This window comes from Lutra lutra, chromosome 5 (assembly GCF_902655055.1).
Source record: "Lutra lutra chromosome 5, mLutLut1.2, whole genome shotgun sequence".
In the NCBI taxonomy this organism is placed as follows: Eukaryota; Metazoa; Chordata; class Mammalia; order Carnivora; family Mustelidae; genus Lutra; species Lutra lutra.
The window spans coordinates 31,000,422-31,024,843 of record NC_062282.1 but is presented as its reverse complement, the minus strand read 5'-3'; the positions used below and the strand labels follow the sequence as shown (position 1 = coordinate 31,024,843).

The window sequence follows — 24,422 nt, the reverse complement described above, 5'->3', positions numbered from 1 at the left end:
CACCGATTAATAACTATACTGAATTTGTATATTTTTATTTAGTTCCAAAATTTCTTTCAGGAACACAGCCAAGTCTCAGCCCACCGATTGATAAACACTATACACGTTGCATCACACATTCCCAAAAGCCAGCTTAAGGTCCAAAATGGAAATAGTTTAATAATAAAACCTCATCATATCAAGGTTATTCCTTTTGTGGGTGATCAATCCTTTCAAAGAACAAAGCCTTTTGTTTCGGGAACTTCCATTACAGGTGTGATTATGATTTTTGTTACATTTAGAGATCATTTTATATTTTGAGCATTACAAATGAAATCTTATTTACAAAAAAAGAGAAATGAACAAAACAGGAAAACGGAGAATCACAGAAAGTTGGAAAGAAGAGCACAAATCTTGGTCACAAAATAACTAAGAAGCTAAATTCTGCTCTCCAGCAAGACGTTAAAATTTAACAATTTGCTGCTTCATTCCCATTTAATTATAGCTTGTAATAATAACCTACCATTTTACTTCTCATTAAGTGATCTTTTCTCTTTCATTCTTTGTTTCAGAGGAACATTTAGTGAGAACTATGTGTTGGGCTCTTCATAGTAGGAGATCTAAGCAGAGACCAAAACAAATTCTTGTTCTGATATTTATTTTGCAACATCTCAGGAAATTGTAAAAAAGTAAATACTACATAAGACAGTATTTACAGATTGACTAGCCTATGACCCTTGAAGTTGAGTGAAATCCATGGCACTTGAAATTAAGCTGAGATTCCTTTAAAAATCCCCAGTGGTTAATACACCTTTTCACACAGTAGTTAAGAAAAATTTACTCCTGTCAGCACAGATAACAGGATCACATCAAGTGCTGCAAATTGAATTTTGGCCTAGTCATATTCAGAACATTGCTAACGTATTTTTAAAGCCCTTGCCTTATTACGGAAATACAAAATCCATTATTTCTCGTGAGAAGTGTGTACACCCCCTATTTTCAAACCAGACCTGGGTGTAGGGGGGTGGGGGGGCACTATGGTGGCCCTTAGGAGCTGCAGCAAGTCCCCGAGTTTCCTGACCTATGTATTGGGTATACATCAGAGGCAGTTTTCTGTGAAGCTAATTAAAGCTAAGCTTCAAGGTATCTTTTCCAAGCTCCCATTCAAGGCCCTGGCAGGACCCTGGCAATATATTCACGTGGTTGTACATTTTTATACAGTTGGCAAAAGTAAGATATTTTAGCCACGGTCAGCTGAGATTGAGGTCCTTTTCCACGTGGATGTTCGCTTTGTCATTGTCCCTTGTACTGGGTGTTGCTGGGATAGCGTGAGTATGCTGTGTTTATTATTCCTTTTTCTTTTCTTTCTTTTTTTTTTTTCATTATTCCTTTTTCTTTAAGAGGACTACCCAATTTTTAGGCCTCACAAAAACTGCATCAGTGTCTAGGTGTGATAATAGTACCTATTTTACAGGTGAGTTGGGAGGATTAAAGGAGTAATAGACAGTTCTGGTACATGGTATGTAACCAATGGATGCTAGGCTAGGCATTATTCCCCCAAATGTTCTCCTTTCTCTTCTCTTCTCTTTTCTTTTCTTTCTTTCTTTCTTTCTTTCTTTCTTTCTTTCTATCTGGAAGACAAAGTCATAAAAGTTAGCATTTGATGTGCTTAAAACTGCAAATTTGTTTCATGAAAAGGAACTTTTCAAATCCCAGGAAACAAGACCACATGATTCGGGGGGCTCTAGGCCTCTGTTGAATACCTTCCTCCATTTAAAAAAAATTAAAAATTATATTTTAACATTGTATTAGTATAAAGACAAATTCTTTAATATATATTAAAACACTTTCTTAAATCTTAATGTTAATTTTTTCCCTTTGAAACTGCACCCTAAACTACTTTGGAACCTAGGCACTGTGCCTATTGGAAAACACAGTTGTGGGAGTCCCCAATACAAATAATGATAAATTTCCCAAACCATCATGGACTCAAGAACAGGGATAAACAAAAAGCAACGTGGTACATCTTTTTTTTTTTTTTTTTTAAGATTTTATTTATTTGACAGAGAGAGAGAGATCACAAGTAGGCAGAGAGAGAAGGGAAGCAGGCTCCCTGCCTAGCAGAGAGCCTGATGTGGGGCTTGATCCCAGGACCTTGGGATCATGACCTGAGCCGAAGGCAGAGGCTTTTAACCCACTGAGCCACCCAGGTGCCCAACGTGGTACATCTTAAACAGAGCTTCAGGTACACTTAATAGAAGTACGTTTTCCAAACAAGATCTTAGGGACCATAGGCAGCATTTAGTTTTGGTGTTCGAAATACGCACGTGGAATAAAAAAGTAAAATAAAATATGCACATGGATGGAGTTGGCCATTAGGACACTAGCAGGAACCATGTCTTACTGTGAAACCCATAATTTTGTCTCTGAAGCTTACTTTTTCCATTAACATTCTTGCAGGTGTTTTGTTACCCATTTTAGTTACATTATCAACAAGGAAATGTTATTTCAGAAAATAAGCTTCATTTTGCCAATTTAAAAACTGAGAATTTCACCCAAAGCTCTCTAGAAAACACACTGGCCTCGGTGCTGGTGTAGCAAATAAATCACAAATGAAAACAAACAAGCTGGCTTCCTATTGAAGGTGTGTCTACAGAGCCCTGTGACTCTGCGTGCCAAGGGCTCTATCTGGCACATTTCTGAACTTTGCAAAATTAATTGTGCCGGAGAGAACACCATCAAACGCGTCCGGCATGGAGTGTAAACATCTTCAAACCATGATCCTGCGCCATCAAGCGTTCTCCAGCTAATTTCATTTGGTGCATTACTCTGGAAGAAAATCGAGGCCAAGTGAAACTGCGGAAATGGGAACAATGCACGGAGGAAAAAATTTCACCCCATTAAGGGATCCGTTTCTTCTCTGTACAAATAAGCCCACCACGCCTTGGAGGCAAGACTAGATGGCTCCAGGATATTATCAGAATGGCCCCCCCGGGCCCTCCAGGACTGAGAGGCCCTGCACCACCAAGAAGGAAGGTGGCTTGAGCGGCAGGGCCCCAGCGCTGGGCGCATTTTAGGTTAACTCAAAAAATCTAAGCGATCGCCCCTCCCCACCAACCGCCACCCTCGAGGAGGCGCAGAAGCTGGTTTTCATTTGTTTTTACAGGGGAAGCGAAAACACGGCCCCATACTTTCCAATCCTCTAGGCAATGTTGGCAATGGGCACTGACAGCATTTGGGGGGCCACTCTCCTTCCCCGCAGGGCCGCCGCGCGCTCGGCCGGCCTTCCGTAAGGATTTGCACTGGCCGGGCCGCTTCGCTCTCTCCGGCTCCTCCATGACCTTCCGAGATCGGCCTCCCTCCGGCTAGGACTCTTCGCGGAAGCGTCACCCTCGGCGCTTCGGCTCCGCGCGCCGCCGCACTCCTCCAACTCCCAGGGGCGGCCCCGCAGGCGAGCGCCGGACGCGCGCGGCCGGGCGCGGGAGGGGATGGGGGGTTGTGGCGGCGGGGGCGCGCGGGCGGCTTCCGGCGGGGGCGCGCGGGGCGCGGGCGGCGGGGCGGGGCGGTTCTGGGGGCGGGGCCGGGACAGCAGCGCCCCCCGCCGAGCGGCGTGCAGGCACCGCCCCCGCGCGCCGCAGTCCCGGCTGAAGCGTCTCGGCCGTGGCCGTGGCCGTAGCCGTTAGCGTTGCCTCCAGGAGGCTCTGGCGGCGGCGGCGACTCCCGGGGCTCGCGGAGGGCAGCGGGCGGCCCCAGGCCCGTGGCCGCCTGGAGCAGCCCGGCGCTGGGGCAGGGGAGGCGAGGCGGCGGCGGCGGCGAGTTGTGCCCGGCCCCCCTCCTCCTCGCCTCCAGTCCCCGGGCGACTGCGGACTCCGGGCAGCCCCCGGGCGGCGGCCGACGCGGCCGAGTGGACAGCGGGGGATGGCGAGATAGCGGCACGGCAGCGGCCCGTGAGTGCCGGAGGCGGGTGGGCGCGGCGCGGGGCGTGGGGAGCGGGAGCCAGGGAGCCCGGAGCCCGGTCCCGTGGGCGCGTCGCCGCGAGCGCCTGGCGGTCGGGCGGGGTGGAGGGCAGCGCTCCGGTCCGCTCTGGTCTGGGGGCGTCCGCAAGGAGGGACGGGGGGAGGGGGAGCGCTCCGGGTCGCACCGCTCTCCGCGCGCCCTTGGGCCACCTCGCGACCCGGAGGGCGCCTACTCCGCGGTCGCGAACTTCTGCCCCACATAGGGCAGTAAGTTCTGAGACCATAGGCTACCTGGGGGACGGGGGGGGGGGGGGACTTTAATATTTATTTAACTTTGGAGATGGAATCAACCGATTGATTTCGTGACCCCGTACTTCAGCTCTTCATGAAACCACTTCTTCCTCCCTTCTTCCCTTATTTATACTGTATTTGATTTACCTGTATTTTTGTGTGTTTATATCCGAAGGCACTAGACGCAAAAGACCCAGAGTTAAAGCGTTAGTGATCAAAGTTGGGTTTCATGAAAGATGCGGCTTCTGATAACATTGTCTAAAAGGGGGGAGCTGGAATCTTGAATCCTTACCCCGACAGAAAACTGCATTTCTAGTGGTTGTGCATTTACGTCTAGGCTTGAATAATGTGATTCTGGTCCCCATCTTCCGCTACTGAAGTATATATATAAGGTCTTTATTCTCAGTTGGGTATCTTAGTGTGCCTTTTTGTGGAGGGTGTTTAATGCAGGCAAATATTGATATAACGTGTACGATTACTGAGTAGCATTTGTATAGAAATTAATTTTTTGCATTTCTTTTTATGTGTTTTTTTAACATAAATTTTTCAGCAGAAGGGTTTCAGTTTAAGGTGTGTCTTCTGACATGTTCATTTTCAGTTTCAGATTTGTCTTTCATTAAAAGTTTTGCTTGGAGTAAAATTAATGTGATATAGTACTATCATTTAGTCAGGGGTCCACAAATGAATCCTAACTTGAGTTTTAAGCAAATTTCCATTCCTTACAAATGAAAAATTAAAGCGTTTGTATAGTGCAAATGATGCTTGCCCCCCCCCCCCTTAAAATTATTATTTTGCCACAGATGTGAAATCCTCTTTCACTAATATCAGAGGGTTCCTTGTCTAAGCCTGGCAGAAGAAGGGAATAAGTATAGCGCGTTTTCAGAAACTCCAGACTCTCCTCTCGTTTTTTACATTGACTTTCTGTTTTATCATTAGGTGGAAACTGTTAATTTGGAGGCTTCATTAGGTAGTAACAAGCTCAATTTAAATACGAGGTATGCTTTTAAGGTGAACTTAGCAGCTCTTTCCCTTCCAAGAATTGAATTGAGGCTTATTTGCTTTGTAATAGGTGAGATCACAAGCTAGCCTCTCTAATTAGTGGAGACTTGGATTCTCTTCTGGGAATTAACGATCAGGAACTCTGCTGTCAAGTGAAACTTCTGTGATTTTTGAAAGCCTGTACTTTTGATGATCATTCCTGAATAATACGTTGGCAAGAGTATAAATTATTCTGATATTAAAATTTATTGGATTAATTTGTGCGACAGGCACTCTGTGCCCGCTGTAGGAGATTGAATAGACATAAAAAGGTCTGGAGCACAAACTGTGCATCTCTGTCCCCTCTCTGAAACATAGCACCCTGTTCTCCCCAGGAACCAGGGTTACTAGTTCGTTGTGTATATCTTTCCAGATATAGCTTATGCTAGTATAAACATTTTGTATGTGTTCTTTTTATTTGTCTTTCCACAAACGAGGACACATTGTATAAGCTGTTCTGCACCAGCTCCAAGCCCTTACCTTAGAGTACTGAATCTTGGCAGTCCCTCTATCAATACTTAAGAGCTGTCTCATTCTGTAAGAGCTGCTGAGAGTACTCCAGTAAGGGTGAACAATTATTTAACCTCCCTTTTATTGAGATATGTGTAGATTGTTTCTAATACCTTGTTGTAAAATTTTTGTAAAACAGTCGTTTTTAAGGTTTGTAAGTGGATTTTAATTATTCCCAAAGGCCCAGAGGAGCAGTAATTGACTTCTTTGCCTCACATTCCAGGAAACAAATGCCCCTACTCTCCAGTATACACCTCTTGCTTTTGTATAATTTCATAATGATCCATTAGGATCTTCGGTGTCTTTGTGGGGAAGCCTGATCCATGATAGCCAGGAACTAAAGTCATACACCTTGATTTAACACCCTGCCTCTTTGTTCTGAGTAAAAAAGAACATACATAACTCTAAAGAAGAATCTGTAAGAAAAATTTACAAGAGATTAAATATTTCTGAACCTGGGGAAAAGACTGTGCCTTTGATTAAATTGAAGATGAAGGCAGTTTTGGTTCCATAGGGCTTGTTTACCATTAGGCACTAAAATGCCTGCCTTCTGTAGATCATCACTAATATCTGCTATTTAATGTTGTTACAGTCTGGGAGAAGGGTATGAGTAACGAGGGGGGCCATGCTTTCAGAAAATATTTGGCTCATTTAAATTAAAAATGAACATTTCAGAGTGCTTTAAACACCCCCACCTTCAGGAGCGTGGGCAGGGGCTGATTGCTCCCCAACCTTCCTCACCCCCAGGAACAGCCTCAGTCAGGATGGGCTGTGAACATTTGCTGACTTAATAAAATAAGTTGTACTGCTAATCCTAGAGATTGTGCCTAATACATCATAAAAGTTGAGTATTAGCCAGTGTTGACCTGTAAATGTTCGTTATATTTATTTTTTAGTGTTTTAAGACTCCTGTAAGCTATAGTTTTTTCCAACTGATCAACTCTTTTAGCATTTAAGGTGTTTTCCCTTTATTATGTGGCACCTACCATTGTACTACAAAACTGCTAATATTGCCTATATTCGTTCTTCTTAAGTAAGTATATATTGAGCATCTGTTACATTACAGATAGCTTGATGGGGACTGCAGGGGTGCACAGGGTAGACAGACCCCGCTGTAAATGACTTCACATCTTACTGGGGGAGATGAACAAAAAGCAGAGAAGCAATAAGGGAGGTAATACCAAATAGTGCTATGTACTGGGAGAATAATAAGAGTTGCTGTAGTGAAGAGGGGCAGGATGGGGGCTGTTGTTTTAGATTGAGCAGCCCTGGAACACTCTCTCTTAGGTGGAGAGATTTGAGCAGAGTTGAATGAGGGAAGACATCTGTGTTTAGAGGTCTGAAGGAAGAGTGGCTCAGGCAGAGGGAACAGTAAGTGCAAAGGCCCTGCGGGGGGGGGGGGGTCTGAGCCCCTTTCTTGGGAGGTACTGGGGCTGTCTTTGTGGCTGGGGTTTATGATGGAAAGGGGATGGGGAGAGTGGCAGGCCGGAGCCCGCAGGCACTGCATTTGGTGCACTGGGTGTTCACGTGTGTGTGAAGGAATGTTCGCTGACATGGAGTAGGCCGTGGATGGTGGTGGTCCTCCACCTGCCAGATGCTCCAGGAGAATGGGTGGGGTTTGATCGCTCCCCATTCTTCCTCACCACCAGGAATAGCTGCGGTCAGGATGGGCTGGGAATATCTGTTGAATTAATGAATAATCAGAGTTTAAAAAAAAAAAACAACCTTGCCTGGTTTTGGTCAAACTGCTTAGATTCAGGAGTCTCATTTGAGCTTTCCATTTTGGCTCTGGCTCTTGATGTTACCAAATCAGTTACACACCTCATCCTCTCAAAGTTAGTTTTTTGTTTTGTTTTGTTTTTGTTGTTGTTGTTGTTTTTACATTGGTTGCATTTGACTGCTTTTCCATGAAATTAAAGCATGAAGCCTTAAAAACCTACCTAATTTTCCAGGACATTATAGTGATTTCTGAGTGATGTAGTCAGAAGTTTCATCTTTGATTTCAGTAGATTTGCTAGCTGCTTTAGTTTAAAATTTTCAAAGATGCCCTCCCCCTTTTTTTGTATACTGAATGCATTAATTCCTTTGGGCAGATGTCAGACTAATGAGCAAATAAAATATATGTACTCTATGCAGGTACTTTTATTCTCACAGGAAGAATGTGTTCATATTCTATTTTAGGGACTATCAGGAACCGTGGTATTTCCTCTTCCCAACTTCTAATCTGTTTGTCATTCTAAATACATGTTCCTTTATATTAATTGAAAGCGTGGGAAATGAGTTTTGAGCCAAGTAATTGTTATACATGTCTAATAAGAATCTGTTATCTTTCTCTTGACCGTGACTTTTTGGCTTCTGTCTGCCATTAGGAGTTTTGTCATCTTGCGGAATGAGGGTTCTGAATTGTTTAATTTTCTGTTCTAATTGGTTGATGCCAGAACCAATAAGTTGTGTCTAGGTTTATCTTTCCAACTTTTTCTCATAAGCTCTGCACAAACACTATGTAAAGGATGGCTTCCGCGATTCCTCTAAGGCTTAAGGAGAGTCAGCTTTGTCCTTTGTCACTGTCCCTGCAGTAAAAAGCTCTTCATGTAGCCGAAGCATGTACACATCTGTTTTATATGTAACTGGTTGTGGTGACTTAGCTGCTTAGATGGTTGAGTTAAAGTACTTCTACTACTTTCCTTCTATTTCCTCTGTGAACTATAGAGATGCAGGAATTGCAAATTTGTCTTAAATCATCTAAAATTACAGCACATAAACCCTCTCACCAATCGTTGCTGCTCATGTCCCTCACTTGGGCAAAGGTGTTTATCAGATACCGTTTAATGGTTTTATGTTGAAAGTTGAGAAAAAAATTCTGGTGGGTGAATTTTTCCTGGAATTTTGCACTGAGGTGAGAAAAATCTTGGCTTTTACAGCCGTTCTCCTGGTTTGTACGCCAGGTGCAGAAGAATCTTGGAATCCTCCTCTGTGCCTGTAATTGAGATTCTGTCTGGATTCTTAAGTGACAGTATCTGACAGACCACAAGGAGGCGATATCACTTCCTGAAAGTGTGCGTGTGGCACTTCCCTAAAGGGGGGATTTGGAGGCTGAGGCCCCTTGCTGTGCATTTCCTCTGACTGCTGTGCGAAGCAGCCCGCAGGGAGACCCTGGATCTGAGGACACTTTGAAATGGTGGTGGCAGGAACATCTGGTGGAAAATAACAAGTGGTGGCAGAAGAAGTGCTTCCCATTTCTAATATTAGAAATGCTAACGGGGCCATGAGCTGTAGACGTTCTGCAGACAGAATCCTGTGTGTCCGCTGAGTCGAGGGTGGGTGTAAGCTGCAGAGGAGTGAGCGTCCACCAGTGCTGCAGCCCCTGAGGGCACCAGGGCGCCTCCTGAAAGCTGCGGTGCCAGCCGTCCCTGGCCACAATCTAGGAGGCTTGCTGAGGTACCGGTGAGGTCCTGTTTCACATCTCATTCTCCGTATTTATAGTGCAGTACAGAAGGAAGGAGGCAAGGGCATTTCAGAAACCTCTTCAAAGAAACCATTAAAGTTGGGAGCTTACATCTTCATTTAATTGGAACCTGTCCTGTGTGGATTTTTTGAAGACACCTGGGTCCACCAGAGTTTTACTGTAGATGAAAAATTATCTTTTTTGGAAATCTACATTCAGATTTTGTTGCACTATATAGAGCTTAAAATGCAAAGCTCTTATCAGTAATAAGAACTTAAACATTCAAACGAAACCAAAGTCTGGAATTTGAGAGCCAGAAGTCTTGGGTCATCTGGTCAACGTCTTAGTTCACTGATGAAGAAACCGAGACCCAGAGAGGTTACAGTTTGCCCAAGAATCCAGTGGTTCCAGACTGGCATTGTAACCATGATTTGCTGATTCTTCCCTGAAGGGTCCTGAGCATATCCGCACCACCACCACCCCCGCTGCCGGAATAGCAGCTCATTGAATGCAGGGACTTTGTGGGGTCCATCACTATGTCCTCAATAGAGAACATTGTCCAGCCCATAGTAGGTGTTAGGATATTTGTTGATAAATGAATATCTACAGGATTTTAACAACTTCAGATTGCCGTATTGACTATAAGATAGTACAGTATTTATAAAATTTGAAAGAATGTACAATTTCATGAGTTTCTTGTTTAAAAAATATGGCATATTGCTATTAAACCCTTCAATATTAAGCTTAATATTAGCCAGATAGGCAAGTGAAGATGTGGGGTTTTACTTAGTAGCTTGGTACCTTCCTGACCCTGATTTCACTAAATTTTCAAATTGTCCTTTCGTAAGCTCAGTCGGCTGGGATTTGATGTCATTAACATCTTATATATCCTATTTGAAAACACATGTATTTTAAAATACAGCATTTGTTGTCTGAATTGTTTGCCATTTTTCTAGATATGTTTTACTAATAGTTCCACTATTTTTAAGACTTGAGGCTATATAGGGATTTGATTTTTTAAAAACCAGTCTAGCCAACTGGTGGGTTTGGGGAATTGTCACTTTCAAATGCTGCTGGTGGGTGTTTCAGTTGTCATAACTTTCCAGGAGGGCAATTTTGTATTACTCATGGAAAGCCTCAAAAATGTGCAGTGTCCCTTAGTCAGGCATTTCCATCAGGAGCAATTTAAACTAAGGAAAAAGAAATAAGCATGTGTACAGAGACCAATCTATAGCAGTGGTTCTTACCTACACAGTGTTTACAGATACCGCATTCCCATTCCCATCGGTAGCTTTCTCCCCAGCAGTGACTCTCGGTGGGAAGTCTGCTTGGTGGAGTGTCTCAAAATTGGGAAGGGGGTGCTCTCTGAAGTTTGGGGAAAACACATCTCCAGATTCTGGTGACTTCCCGGCAAAGTACACAGAGAAAAACCCCTCTAATTTGCAAAAATGGTTTTGTAGTTTTGTTTATGATAGTTGTAAATTAGAAACAATTTAAGTGCTCAATAATAGGGAGATTAGCTACAAATATTGCGGTATGTACATGTAACAGAGAACCCTTTATTTATTAACAGTGAGGTAGGGGAGTAATTTACTGATGAGAAAGAAAGAATTTGCAAACTGAAAAAGCAGATTGCAAAATGGCATGTGTAAATTGACCTAAGTTTTTTGGCTATTTGTTTTGGAGGGTAAATAGGAGAGAATGAGCATGTGTGTGTCTGTCTGTGTATACAATTTGGTAAAATGCCAGGAAAATTATATACCAAATGTTCGATGAGATTATCTTTGTGTGTTGAAATTGCAGGTGACTATTATTTTTTTATTACAATATTCCTGATTTCCTTTATATAAAGCATGTTACATACTTAAGAGAACGGGATTAGATGCTGTTTCCCATTTACGGGTTGTGAACTTGAGCAAGTTGTGTCTTGTGTCTCTGTGCCTGTCTGTAAAATGGGAACAATACTATCCAGCTCAGGTATGTGCAGGTTGTGTTTGATAAATGTTACCTTGACCTCACTAATCTAATTAGTGTTTAAGGCCAATATTATGTTCCTATTAATACAGAATTTCTAAGCAGAATAACTTGTTTTACAGGTTATATCAGACTCTTGTGAAAAGCATTTTGGGACATTCTGACAAAATATTTCATTGCTTTTGGTCACTGGGAAATAATTTTGCTGAATTTTTATTTACTTTAAAACCGAAATGCTTTCCATTGCCAAGAAATTTTATTTTGAATTGAAAGCTTTTTTTTTTTTTTTTCTCCCCCTTCTGTTTCTGTCTTTAGTCGTCTTGTATGGTAAGTTCTTGAAGGTCAAGATCGGATCTTTTCCTTTTGTAGAGTTGGAATGAAATGTGATTGACTCATTCAGTAACTGTTAGGGGCCTTTTTTTTTTTTTTTTTTTTTACCCCCCAGGCAGTGGGTAGGCTCAGCTACAGAGCAGAGGCCAGGACAGGCATGTCCCCTTCATTTGCAGGACATGGAAAGTGTGCAGTATGGTGGCAGGGCCTGGCCAGGAGGTGCGCTCACACACACTCAGTAAATGGTATTGCCACAGCTGACAGGCAGGCCTTATTTCCTCTCCCGCAGTTCTGAAAGAAACTTTGTTGTGATGTTTCTTTTCAGTGAACACAAATACTGCCTCCTGCTTACTCCACAAATGACATGAGGAGCAGAGAACATTATTTCCTTCAGTGAGGATTTACGGATGATTTACATTATACACATGTGAGAATATCCTAGGCTGATAGTCTTAAAATTGCGACCATGTTTCTTCTGTGAAGGACATGCCTTTTTGATGTTATCTTTTATAAAATTATTGAGATGGGTTCCTACTAATAAATTCAGGACGAATGGAATTCATGGGTATCCCATTAGAGAAATTCTAGCCTGTGATCTTACGGAGGATGAGGGCAATAAAGCATGCAGCTTAAAATACACCAAACAGCATTAATTTTGGAATTTCCTAATGCGAGGACAGTTCTGAAGTTGGCAATAGTTGACAAGTTAGCTGCAGCAGTCACGGAGGAAGCCTCAGAACTTTCATGACAAGCGGTGACCTTGCATTTCATGTTTTCCTTCATCTGGCCCTAATAAAAGAAGATGGTTTCACTAGTTTTTTTTCCTCGTGCCTCTAAAATGCATGGAAGTTAAGTCATGTCACAGGTCAGAGGCACCAGCAGAACCAACATTTTATTTGTCACATGTTTTTTCTGCCCGCTCTCTTGCTTTCCATGGTCTACCTTACTCCCTCCTTCCCGCCCCCACTAGAACCAGCAGTAGCTTTCCTTTTTTTTTTGTTGGGGACGATGGCTTTCCAGAAAGAAGCGCTCTTTCTCTTTCTCAGTGGGACGGACTGAGTATGTATTGGCAAGAAGAGAGCAGCCAAGCTGTGTTGACATGCAGACAGGAGGCTGTTGGGTAGACATTGCATTTAGCCCGCTTGCCTTTTCTCAAACGCCAGCTTCAATAAAAGTACAGATGTCTCTGTTTGGGAACTTTTCAGCTCACTGCCGCATAGTCAGGGCTGTGGTTGCTCCACTCAGACATTTCAAGGGCTGTATTGCTGGGATCAGAAGCTCAAATGCTTACAGGTGCAGTGAAGGTCAGGTGCCTGGCTGAGTGGGTCTGATCTGCCAGCTGTCTTTGTGCTTTTGGGAGAGACAATAAGAAATATCTTTTACTACGAGGTGGGCAACAGTTACAATCTAGATGGTAAATGGCAACTGAAATTTGTCTTTGTTCTGGAGACCAATAATAAAAGACACTGGGGGACGTTGGATGTGGGGCAGTGTGAGCTTAGTTTGGAAGGGTGGGTTGCTCTTTGTTAAATGGGCAAGGACAGATTCTGGGCAGAGCGCACATCATGTGCGGTGGCACAGAGGACAGCCCAGTCTGGCATGTTTGGTGGGACCCGAGCACAGGGGCAATGTGGGCAGAGGTGGGAGTGGGAAGTTAGGTGGCATGAAATAGTGGAGAGCCTCGTGTCTCAGCTAAAGTTGGCCCCTTTTCCAGTGGGTCAGGAGAGTGATGGAAAATTTCAGGCACGTGAGACCAGCATTTCAGAAAGATGACTTCTGGTTGTGCTGTGGAAGGCTTGGGAATCCAGAGACCAGTGAGGATCCCTGCAGTAGCCTAGGCTGAGGAGAAGAGGTCCCCAGCAGGCCCAGTCCCTCAAGTCTGTGTGGATTTTTTCTTAACACCAGCAGCACACAGAGTGGGGAAGACCGCAAGCTCCTCTCATACCCAGTCTGCCCTGCCCTTTCTTGAAGCTTCTGATTAGACTCAGCAGAAGCATTCCCATGTCCTCAGAGCTCCCAAACACAGATCTGCCGGTGCCCTACCCTTAGGTTGCTAAGTGTTCAAGGGGTCCCTGAGCGTGGGTGGTATTATAAAATAGGGAGCAGTTGAAGTCTGGAAGATGTTGGCCACAGGGTACAAATTTGAGTTACAAGATGCAGGAGTTCTGGGGGGTCTCATGGACAGCATGGTGCCTGTAGTTAAGTTCGTAGTGTATGCTTGAAAATTGCTGGAGACCAGATCTTAAGCACGTTTACCGCCTCCACACACAAAAAACTGTGAGGTGATAGATGTGTCTGTTAACCTGATCCTGTTGTCATTTCATTGTGTATATCATCACATGAGCAGGTTGTACACGTGAGATGGATCCTGTTCGGTCACTTGTCCCTCAGTGAAGCTGAGAAGACAGTAGGGAGCAGGCACACCCACGGAGAGATGGGATAAGACTATGTGGAGTGAGATTTATGTTGAAGCAAGAACTTTATAAACGATTTGGGCAGTAGGAAAGACAATAACCGCTTATGTTTGGAATGAAGAATACCTTCCTATTGGATTACCTACCTGCTGATTTTTCAGACTGGAAGTGAATCCTCCCATTTTGCTGCCACTGGAGGACAGGGTATTCGGCATTGTGGTAAAATGAGACACAAGAGCTGTCCTTGTTGCCCTGGTTTCAGCAGTTACATTCCATTGTTGGCCCATTCTCCTTGATCCGTCTTCTGTGTTTTTCCCACGTGTTACTGCTAAATCATGTCTCTCCCAGCCTGTATTTGTTCATTTTCTGCATGGGATGCCATTGTCCACATCTGCATCATTTGATTTCGGACCCTGAAATGTGCACTGCTAAATTATCTTTTGGACTAGTTGATTGGATTAGTTTATCAGGATCTTCATTATTAAATGCAACATACTTGCTGTTTTGCCCATTTTTTTCATCCACAGATTTGATGAATGTGATTCCTGTGTCAGCATCCAGTTCATTATTGAAAAGGTCAAGAAAGGGCGCCTGGGTGGCTCAGTGGGTTAAGCCGCTGCCTTCGGCTCAGGTCATGATCTCGGGGTCCTGGGATCGAGTCCCGCATCGGGCTCTCTGCTCAGCAGGGAGCCTGCTTCCCTTCCCCTCTCTCTGCCTGCCTCTCTGTCTACTTGTGATCTCTCTCTCTGTCAAATAAATAAATAAAATCTTAAAAAAAAAAAAAAAGAAAAAAGAAAAGGTCAAGAAAAGCCAAACTCTCATGTGTGTTAGTAATCTTTGTCCAGCATCCAGTAATTAGCCCCCCACGAGTAAGGTTGAGCATGTGGTAGTGAAAACACCCCCTTTACTCTTATGTATACAACCTGTTCTCTCGCTCATAAGGACCCTTCAGGCATTTAGAAGAGATACTCTTCAAATGCCTCCTGTTTCTGGCGCTTGCTTTCCCAGGCCGGCAGCCTCATCAGGTGAGGGGGTGCGGTGGGGCTGAAGTACATTAGCCTAGGGTCTCTTTTCTGACATGATCTGTATTTCTTACCTGGGATCAGTGTCAAGCGCACATGGCTCTCGTCTGTAGAATCTGCTTTTTTGATAGTACGGCCCACAGAACATCCCTTTCCAAAACAGTTTGGCCAGAAATCAATTCTGTTGCATTTTTCATTCTCTGTTCCACTCTGTTAGAAGTTTCAAGTGAGTATAAGGTGAAGTCCTGGGCTTGCAAAAGCTTTGAAGATGCTGCTGATGGTGGTCAAAAGCTAAAGATTCTCTTTTCGTTCTTTTTTTCCTTTTTTTCTTTTGAGAAGCATTTGCATTCTAAGGTGTTGTTTAGCACTTGGAGATCTGGAATTAAATAATACCCTGAAGAACAGAAAAGGACCATTTGAATTCTTTGGGAGAGGAGAGCTTTGAGAGTCCAGCCCCAAAGAATGTTAAGAAAACATTCAAGCGCATTTTCGTCAATATCTGTACACTGAAATACAAATCTTGAAACAGTTTATATTTTAAGATTATTTCAACAGCAAGTCAAGAATTTTTTAATGCCAATACATTTTGAAAACAGGTTGTTAACTGGTGCCCTACGAACTGTACTTGGCCTACAGATGTGTTTTCTTTGGCTCACATAGTGTTTCATAAAGAAGTAGTTGCCAGCATTTAAAAATAAGGAGATTTCACATTACAAAACCAAACCAAACCAAACCTGCATCCCTGTCCCTTTTTGAAAACCTTGAAGGTCTTGACTGCACTGGACCCATGTTCCTACATGGCAGTTGTCTAGAATAAAGCCGTATCTGGGAGCTACCCGCCGCAGCTGTGCGCTCCGTGTTCGTCCCTGTGGCCAGCCTCACTCACTCCATTGGGCTGGTCCTCCCGAGTAGGTTTGAGTTTGCACCTGTCTGCTGAGTTAAAGAGCTAAGCAGTTAGGAGCGTACTTCGGAGTTGGGAGGAGAATAGGAAGGTGGTAGCCATTTGCTCTTTTGTTCCCTGAACGTAGGCTGTTTGACCTTGGACATGATGTGATGACTGGCAGTGCTTGGGAGAGCAGGTGGAATTTCCCCCCCTAGGAGCAGTGGGCAGCTGGGCAGCGTGGAGGAGAGCAGCGTCCCTCCTGACATTCCAGATCTGTTGTTCAAGGTGACAAGCAAGGTGTCCTAAGACTAAAACAGCTCTGCATTTCTTAGCATGTGGAAAGTAGGGAAGGTAGGCCCTGGGTCATCATTGTGTGATTTCAGAGAGGTGAGGAGAGTTGTTCAAGGTCGCATACCTGCCACCTGGGCAGTGGTGGACTAGGGAACACGAAGAGAATGCCAGGATCTGGGCAGGATGGTCTGCGAGAGCCAGGAGGCAAAGATGCCAAACAGCTGAAGGGGAGGATTAGACTGTGGGGCCGAAGTTTGACTTGGACGTCGGACCTATAGTTGGAGCTGCTGGTCGGACAGCCTCCCGACTGTTGGCCTGGAGCTTGAAGGGACAATGAGGGTCAGAGACGGAGAAGCTAATCAAAGCCAGGCGAGTCACTGTGGAAGCTGGAGGCCACGGGGTGGGTTAAGCCAGCATTCAAGTTCTTGGGCCACGATGCTGCTGAGGGCCTGCCAGAGCCAGGGGATGTGGAGAGAGGCATGAGGGACAGGGAGTGAGACAGGTCTCCTTTAGGAGGGAGAGCTGACCAGTCAGTGGAAGGGCTGGGGAAGAAGGAGGAGTTAGGGTTACTCTCGCTGGGGTGACCCAGGAGAAGACTGGTGCCCTGAACCAGGACTGGGGCATAAGAGAGCAGGTAGGGAAGGGAAGGTGAGTGTAATTTGATACCTGTGGAGATGTTTGAAGGATCCAAGAGCTATCTAAGTAGATATGTAGCATCAAAAGATTCTGTCACTCTTGCAGGACCTCTTTGAATTGGGGGCGTGTAGCCAAGCAAGCAGTTGCCTAGTGGGCAGGGGGTTAATCTGTAAATGGGAAGAGGCCAGTCCTGGAAGTACAGATGTGGAGATCGCAAGTTGTGAATGATGGAAGCCACAGAATAGATAATGCAGTTCAGTGAAGAGCGAGCAGTAGGCTAATAAGGGAGTCCCCCAAGGAAGTGGAGGAGAAGCACTCTCTTCAGGGCATCTCTAGTCGGCGGGGGAAGGAACGGATCATTTAATAGATGGTGATAGGGTAAGTGTGACCTTTGGGGGCTGGGGGGAGCCTGGGTTCCTGACTCTTGTCCTACATCCAAATTAATTTCATATGGATTAAAGTTTCACATGTAAAAAGGCTTAAATAGACAGGAAAACTATATAGGTGACCATTTATACGGGTTTGGCATGAGAAAGAGTTCATGGTCAGAAACTATAAAGGATGAAATTGGGAAATCTGACTTAAAGTCGAACAGAAACCTCACTGAAAGGTAAGGAAACAAACTGGAAATATTTGCAACACTGGTACCAGTTCATATGCATGTTATGGTATGGTGTTAGGATTTGTTTCTTACCAAGCAGTGAAGAAAAGATTAATGTCTGATTAGAAAAAATGGGCAAAAGACAGAATAAGCATCTTACATATAAAGCATTGAGGATTGCCAATAGACCCATGAAAAGTACTTCTGACTCCATAGTCAAGGAAATGCCATTTAGGGCCTAAGAGTTGGAAGAGATTAAGGAAATAATAATAATAATCTTGCTGTTGGTGAGAGTGTGGGGAACCAGGTAGTGGGGAATAGAGCTGTTCCAGATCCTTTTTTGAAGTTTTGCTGCTCTGCTGCTTTTCTCCCAGCAAGTTAGAGATCCCTCTTGGCAGGAGGAGTGTCCTTTCTTTGGCATCATAATAGGGTGTTTTACCCTGTGGGAGGAGGCAAGAGGAAGTTCATTTTTGTCCCTAGACATCATTAGCATTCATTGAAGGCTCTTGCAGACCAGGCTGCTGACAGCCCCGAGGAGGGCAGAGGCGAGCGTGGAGACATCACTGGTCAGGGCGGCGTGGCAGAGCTGCGGGCGGATCCTGGAGCACATGGAGAAGGCCATGGGGCCCATCCCACAGAGGCAGTGGTTTGAGGGGAGACCCTGAGGCCTGTGGGGAATGTGGGGAGCTGGAGGTAGTCAGCCCGTTGCACGGTGGAGCTGAGAAGACTGTTGAAAGGATTTGTCCTTGAGGCTGGCCAGGAACTTGATGTTGGAGCAGCGGGGAGTCTTCAAAGGATTCAAGCACCAGAGTGAGGTACTCAAATTCGTTCTGACTTGCTCAAGTTCATAGTGAGTGGGCTCTTCAGTGAACGGGGAAGTCTCCCTGGGGTGAAGATCACCGGAACTGAAGGAGAGGAACTAAGGATCCTGAAAAACAAAGTCACAGACCAAGAAATAACTGCGCTGCTTTTGGGGAAACATGATCCCCTGCAGAGTCTACAAAGATCTGTAACACAGCAGAAAGTCCTTGGTAGGATGATTTTCCCGCCTGCGGATTCAGTTGACAGTAGGACTCCCACATTCGTGGTTCACAGGGCTCTTGGTGTCTCTTTGTTTTTGCGGTGCTGCCCAGGTCAAGAGACACGCCTCACAGTTCTTAGGAGGTACTAAATTCCAAACAACCGAGTATTTATGACCTGACACTGGAGTAGCAGTTTGGAAAAATAATGCATAACAGTTAAAAAGATAAATCCCATTTTTATTTTATTCTTTAAAAAGCCGCATGTGTGAACCTGTGGAGCACTGCGTAGCTTCTCTAACCTTGGGAACAGGTCGAACACTGTCACCCTTGTTCCCGTTTCTACATGGATTTTTGAATGGATGGTACCTGTGTTTTATTGTAGTATCCAGTGACCCTGTCTTTGCAAAATACAAGATCATTGAGAGGAGGGTAGCATGGCCTGGTGTTGAAACTGAACTACCTTGAGCTGAAGGTTCTGACAGTGACGGACAGTGATGTTGCTATTTTCCTTTGACAACTTAAAAGTACATCGAGATACCCCAGTTCACTGGCCTCCGTGCCTCGCAGGCACCTCTGGGCACGGTTTGGGAACCACAGCTTTGCCTTGGTTTCCAGCCTGGGCCATGCTTGGCGCAGCCAGCAGCCCACTTTGGAGCAAGTCTGCCCAGTGCCAGGCACTGCGCTGGGTCTCAGGGCTCACGGTGAACCCAGAGGAGGCAGCATCCTCTTACCGGCTGTTGGAGGAATGACAGAATCGGGAAGTGCTGCTCTGGTGTGGGGGTCAGCAGGCTTTCTGGAAGGGGCCGGGTAGTACGCGAGTGTTTCAGACTGCCGGTCCTGCAAGTGTCTGTGGAAGCTGTGCTGTCTGAACACTCATCGTGGAAGCAGCCGGGCGGGGGGGCGGTGGTGGCACGCAGACACATGGGCATGGCTGGGTCCTGGGAAACCTGAATTGACAGGAGCAGGGCTGGCAGCGGGTCACATTGTGAAGGCCCTGAAGTAGGTCATTAACATGTTGTGGAAGCAGAAGAAGCAGCTGACCTGCTGGGGAACCCCAGAAGGATCTCAGAGGCCACCGTGGGCTCTTCCTATCACCAGGCAGGGTTTCCCGGGTGAGGAGAGGAGGGGGCAGAGAGCAGTCCAGAAAGGAATTCCAGGCAGAAGGAAAGTTTATGCAAATGTAAGGAGTCATAAAGGGATGTGGCAGCTTGGGAGGGCTCGGGGCTATGGTTTTATGGATCATTTTTCTCGTTTTGTCATTTTGTTTTTGTTTTCTAGCTCACTTTTTTGGTGGAAATTGTATCTTTTGAGCTCTGGCATAGCTTTATAAAATGTGTTTTATCCTCTCAGTTAGTAGCTTGAGTATAGATTTCATGTATGAAAGTCATTTTACCGTGTGAAGTTGGAGCTGCTCTCTTTAGCCTTCAGTTCTAGGAAGTCTGCTGTCCCCTCTCCAGTCCCCCCACTGTGTTTGGGGAGCACACACCCTGTGTCTCCTCTCCCTGCCCCCGCAGCCTGAGAAGATAGCACTGGCACTGTCCCTGTGTCATGGAGGAGGGCTTGTCGGGCTCACAGCAGCAAGTCCCACGGTCCTGGACCAGAGTCCCATGCTCTCATTTCGGAGTCCTTGTACAGCTGCCCTTCCTCTCCCTGACAGCTCTTCAGATTTTCTTTTATACCGTTATTCTCCACGGCGTCCTTTGGTATAACTGTAAATTCACTGTACTGTGTACTTGGTTGGCTCCTGGAGAACTCGATTTCTTGCAGCTGAGTACATATGTTGATAATTCTTTGTGTGTCTTTGTTATTGCACTGGTTTCTTAATCCCTTGAAAACACCGCTTCCTTCAAGCTTCTCTCTTCCTGAAAAAACCTTTACTGTCTCCCGACACAGTCTAGTCACAGTCTGCTTTCCCAAACTGGCCAGGTTTGTGTTTCTCATAGGTATGTCTCGCTCTGCTTAAATCCCGACACTTCACTTTACAATACAGTCGTGTCTCCCTGACTGCAGAGTGTGTGTTCCTGAAAAGCCTTCTTCAAAGGCAGTGCTCCAGGAACTGAAGATCTTGTGTGGGGGGGGGGGGGCGGGGGGGTGAGGAATGCAGTTAGGAGAGTAGCTGCTGGTCCCGGTTTTTCAACAGTGTTTTTGTCCCCTGATAGAAAAGAGTAAAGAAGGGCCACTAAGAGTATGAATGAGCAATATGGATACTGTTTACTTTTACATTTCAGTCTCCCTCGCTAGGGGTAAACATACCAGCATCTCCTCTCCTGCAGGTTTGGTGATCTGCAGGGACATGTTTATCTTGCCTTGTAGTTCAGTGGCTTTTCTCCCTCCAGTGTGCAGTTCCTTTTGTGAAGCAGTGACAAGGGAAGTATCTCATTGGGATGGCAACAGGATAGACTCTTGAGGTAAAAGATGCTCTCGGTCCTCTTCATTTTCTGTTTTCCTGACCTCACAGGTGCTTCTCAGGCCTCTTCCCACTGACCTTGGTGTGGGAGAGTCCTGCCCCAGAATGCACTAGTTCTCCACCACATTTCTCCTTCCCCTCCCCATGTCCTTCCTCCCACCCCACCAAAAAGAAAAACACAGACTAAACAAAATATATCTGGACCACAGTTTCTGGTCCTCCTCTGCCTTTACTTTCCTCTTCCAGCTCTCTTTTCTAACTATCCCGGCCAGAAAAACCTCCATGTAGGCTGAAACCAGAGTATTCAGGGCAGAAGAGAAAGCAAAGCACAGTGCATTTGTGACGTTCCGTTTTCACAAGAGGGGCCAGAAAGCTCTGCATGAGGGGTTGGCCTGTCACAACCTAAGACTGAGGTCAGGATACAACATAAACAAAATAAGCAAAGAACAATTTTTTTTTCTTTCCATTCCAACAGTTTTATAAATTGATTCTGCTTGATCAGTTTCCTTAAAAAGGTTTGTTGACTTTTTTTTTTAATCCTTTACCATAATTATATTGCATAGGATACAGACCAGTGGCCCGTGGGTGGGATACAGTCGGAAGATCTATTTTGTTTGGCTTTTAGAATATTTAAAAACTACAAATTCGTTCCTTAAATAAAAATTTGAGGGTTTCATAGAAATTCCCAGGTTTCTACTTTAACTTGAAAAATCAGAAAAATCTGGCAAAACGAGGCCCACTGCTGCCCCCTCTAGGTGAGGCTGACGAGCACCGGTTTGCATCACCTGTGGGCAGAGTTGGTCTCGTTCTGCCTTCCAGATACTTGGATTTGCCCTCTACAGCTGCAGCAAGTGACTATGATCCTAATTTCAGAAACTCTCTAAAAATGTGTGCTCCTCTAGGAATAAGGTGTCAGTGGGGAAAAGAGTAAATTCTGGCAATGTTTCTATTCGAAGGGAGCAGAGACAAGGTTCATTGGTCCTTTTTCCCTTAAAGTACTTTAGAACATTCTGTTCCTGTACTGTCCTGGCCTCAAGTGAGTCCACTCGAAATTTTTGCTTAGCAGAGAAGTCAGATCGATCGCAAGCATAATATTGTATGACTTAAGTGACACACTTACCATTTTCTACATAAATGTTAACGACAGAAGAGAGTTTTCTTTACATCCTGCCTGTGTTCAGTTAAGCAGATGTTGGTGACAGGATCACTGGTCCTGCTGTCCCCAAGCACACCCCACACCCTGTCTGTCCCTCGCTGACCTTCTCAGTGGTGTCCTTGATTGGCACCCGCCGCTGGCTCTGACCTTGTGTCAGTCTGTCTGCTTGCTCCTCGCCTGTCAGCGGAGTGCAGTATTAACACCTTAACTCTGCGAAGTTTCTCCTGTGGACCCTGAGCAGAAGTGGCCTCTGCCCTCGCTCCTGAGCCTGAGGGCGGGAGGGATTGAGGGATTTGCCTCAGTCACGCTGCTCTGTAGCCCTGGAGCCAGGATGAGAGTCCATGTCCCCAGGACCTGGTCCAGAGCTCTTCGGCCTCCGGACCTGCCCTGCCACTTCATGTGGGACACATCTCTTTCCTGGAACAAGTGCAAACCTGTAGTGAGGGGCTGGTTTCATTTCAGGAGGATCTTCAGCTAGTGAATATGGTTTGTGATGGTTTCTGTTCCGGTTTGGTCATGATTGGGGCTCCTTTATTCATTTATTCCTGCACGTGCCATGGAATTCTATAACTTTAGCAACTGGCATTGTGAATACATTTTCATTCTACTGTGTAAGCTCAGTGACACTGGGAATGACTAGGGAGTCATTCGGCCAGCAAATAGTTGAACGCTTTTGGAAATACGTGCCTGTTTGGGTTATAGTTCTGTAAGCTACTCGAGATTTGTCTCCTGAGTTTTTGACCGTACTCAGCAATAGCCAAGAGGAGGTCTTGCCGTCTGCTTTTGCTAAGAAAAGTGTTTTCTGAATTATCCTTGTGGGCTCCAGTTGTTAAGATGTTGGATCTTTTTTCCAATATTAAGTCCCTGTTCTTAACATCTCTTCCACATGTTCTGTTTTTGTCTCTTTTTTTCCCCCTGAAAGATTGCTCAGTGTTTTATCTGTCTTTAAAAAATTTTTAATACTGGCCAATACATTTAACTTGTAAGAGTTATTTTTATTTCTCATTATTCCTTTTTTGTTGAATCCTCTTTTAGTTTGTTTGTTTTTTTTTTAAAAAACAGGTCAGTTTTATAAGTGTCATCCAGACATCTTTATTGAGTATTTTGGAGACTGAGTATTTAATGTCTGTATATAACTTATATATTTTAAGAATATATTATGTATCCTAAATATCTAATCACATTTGTAATCTTAAACGTTATAAATATGAAATTGTACTTAATAAAACATGTTTTGTATAAAAAATTTTTATTTATTTATTTGAAAGAGAGAGTGTAAGCAGGGGGAGTGGCAGAAGGAGAGGTGGAAGAAGTAGGCTCTCCTGCTGAGCAGGGAGCCTGACTCAAGAGCTCTCCATCCAGGGACACTGGGATTATGACCCAAGCCCAAGGCAGACACTCAGCCAGCTGAGCTAGCTACCCAGGTGTCCTCATCCTCTTCTAGTTTTTATGGCTATGCTGTGTTCACTTTGAGAGTCTTTTTGGAGGTGGTTTTCCTGTTTTTTTAGTTTTCCTCTTTTCTACATTATCCCTATTGTCTCTGGGAGTAATTTTCATTTTCCTTCTAGGGATCCTGTTTGTTCTGAATTGGTTTTTATTGTTTTAAGCTTGGCTTGTCTGTTTTATGATCCTTTGTTGTCTGTTCCAGCATAAAAACAAGGCCCTGCTAAGTCTGACACAGAGTTCTCAGTGCATTGGGAGGACTTGTCAGCTGGCGGCCTCGTTCAGCAAGAGTGGGAGCAGCATTGCTCTGAGGAATCCCTCAGTGTCAGATGTGGAAGCCTTTCCTCTTGGACATCCGTGTCTTTGTTAGCTGCTCTCAAATCCTGGGCAGTTCTTTCACATTCTATAGAGGATGTCTCCGTTTCAGGAGTAGGAACATGTCAAGGTTGAGGTCCTTAAACAGACGGTCTGTAAACAGCCTTTGAGCAGTAACTCACTGCCGCCGCCTCTGTGTACCTAGAGAGCATTTATATGGCACCACCCGCCATCCGTTGTTGTGTTTCCACCAAATCCGTAGCCATCTTTGCTTCCTCTCCTCTCCCTAAATCTCCCACAACACACTAAATACACTTACACCACCTAGTACATGTGTGGCACTCTGCTAAGTGCCTTACACATTTACTCTTTTAATCTTTACAACAAACTTACGGAAAATATAGTTCTTATCCGCACTTCACCCATGAAGACATTGAGACACAGGGAAGTGAAGGCCATATAATTTTAGTAGAGCTAGGATTCAGCCCCAGTCCATTTTTTTGTTTTGTTTAGATTTTTATTTGAATTCAAGTTGGTTAACATATATTGCATTATTGGTTTCAGGGGTAGAATTTAGTGATGGAACTGTTGCATGTACACCCAGTGCTCATTGTAACAAGTGCCCTCCCCAATGCTCATCACACATTTAGCCCAGCCCTCCCACCTCTTTAACAACCTTCAATTTTTTCCTTATAGTTAAGTCTCCTAT

At 44.8% G+C, this 24,422-nt stretch overlaps 1 protein-coding gene across 2 annotated transcripts in view; it reads left to right on the top strand.

The window, feature by feature from the left end:
* The first annotated feature begins 2,963 nt into the window (after nt 1–2,963).
* LIFR (LIF receptor subunit alpha) overlaps nt 2,964–24,422 on the top strand; it is a 76,576-nt gene continuing 55,117 nt past the window's right edge. Inside the window, exon 1 of one of the 2 annotated variants that reach the window (XM_047729083.1) lies at nt 2,964–3,056. The gene's annotated coding sequence lies outside the window, so the exon portion shown is untranslated. Of the gene's footprint in view, nt 3,057–3,794; nt 3,927–24,422 lie in introns of those variants that run through there. The other variant, XM_047729082.1, reaches the window with a different exon arrangement.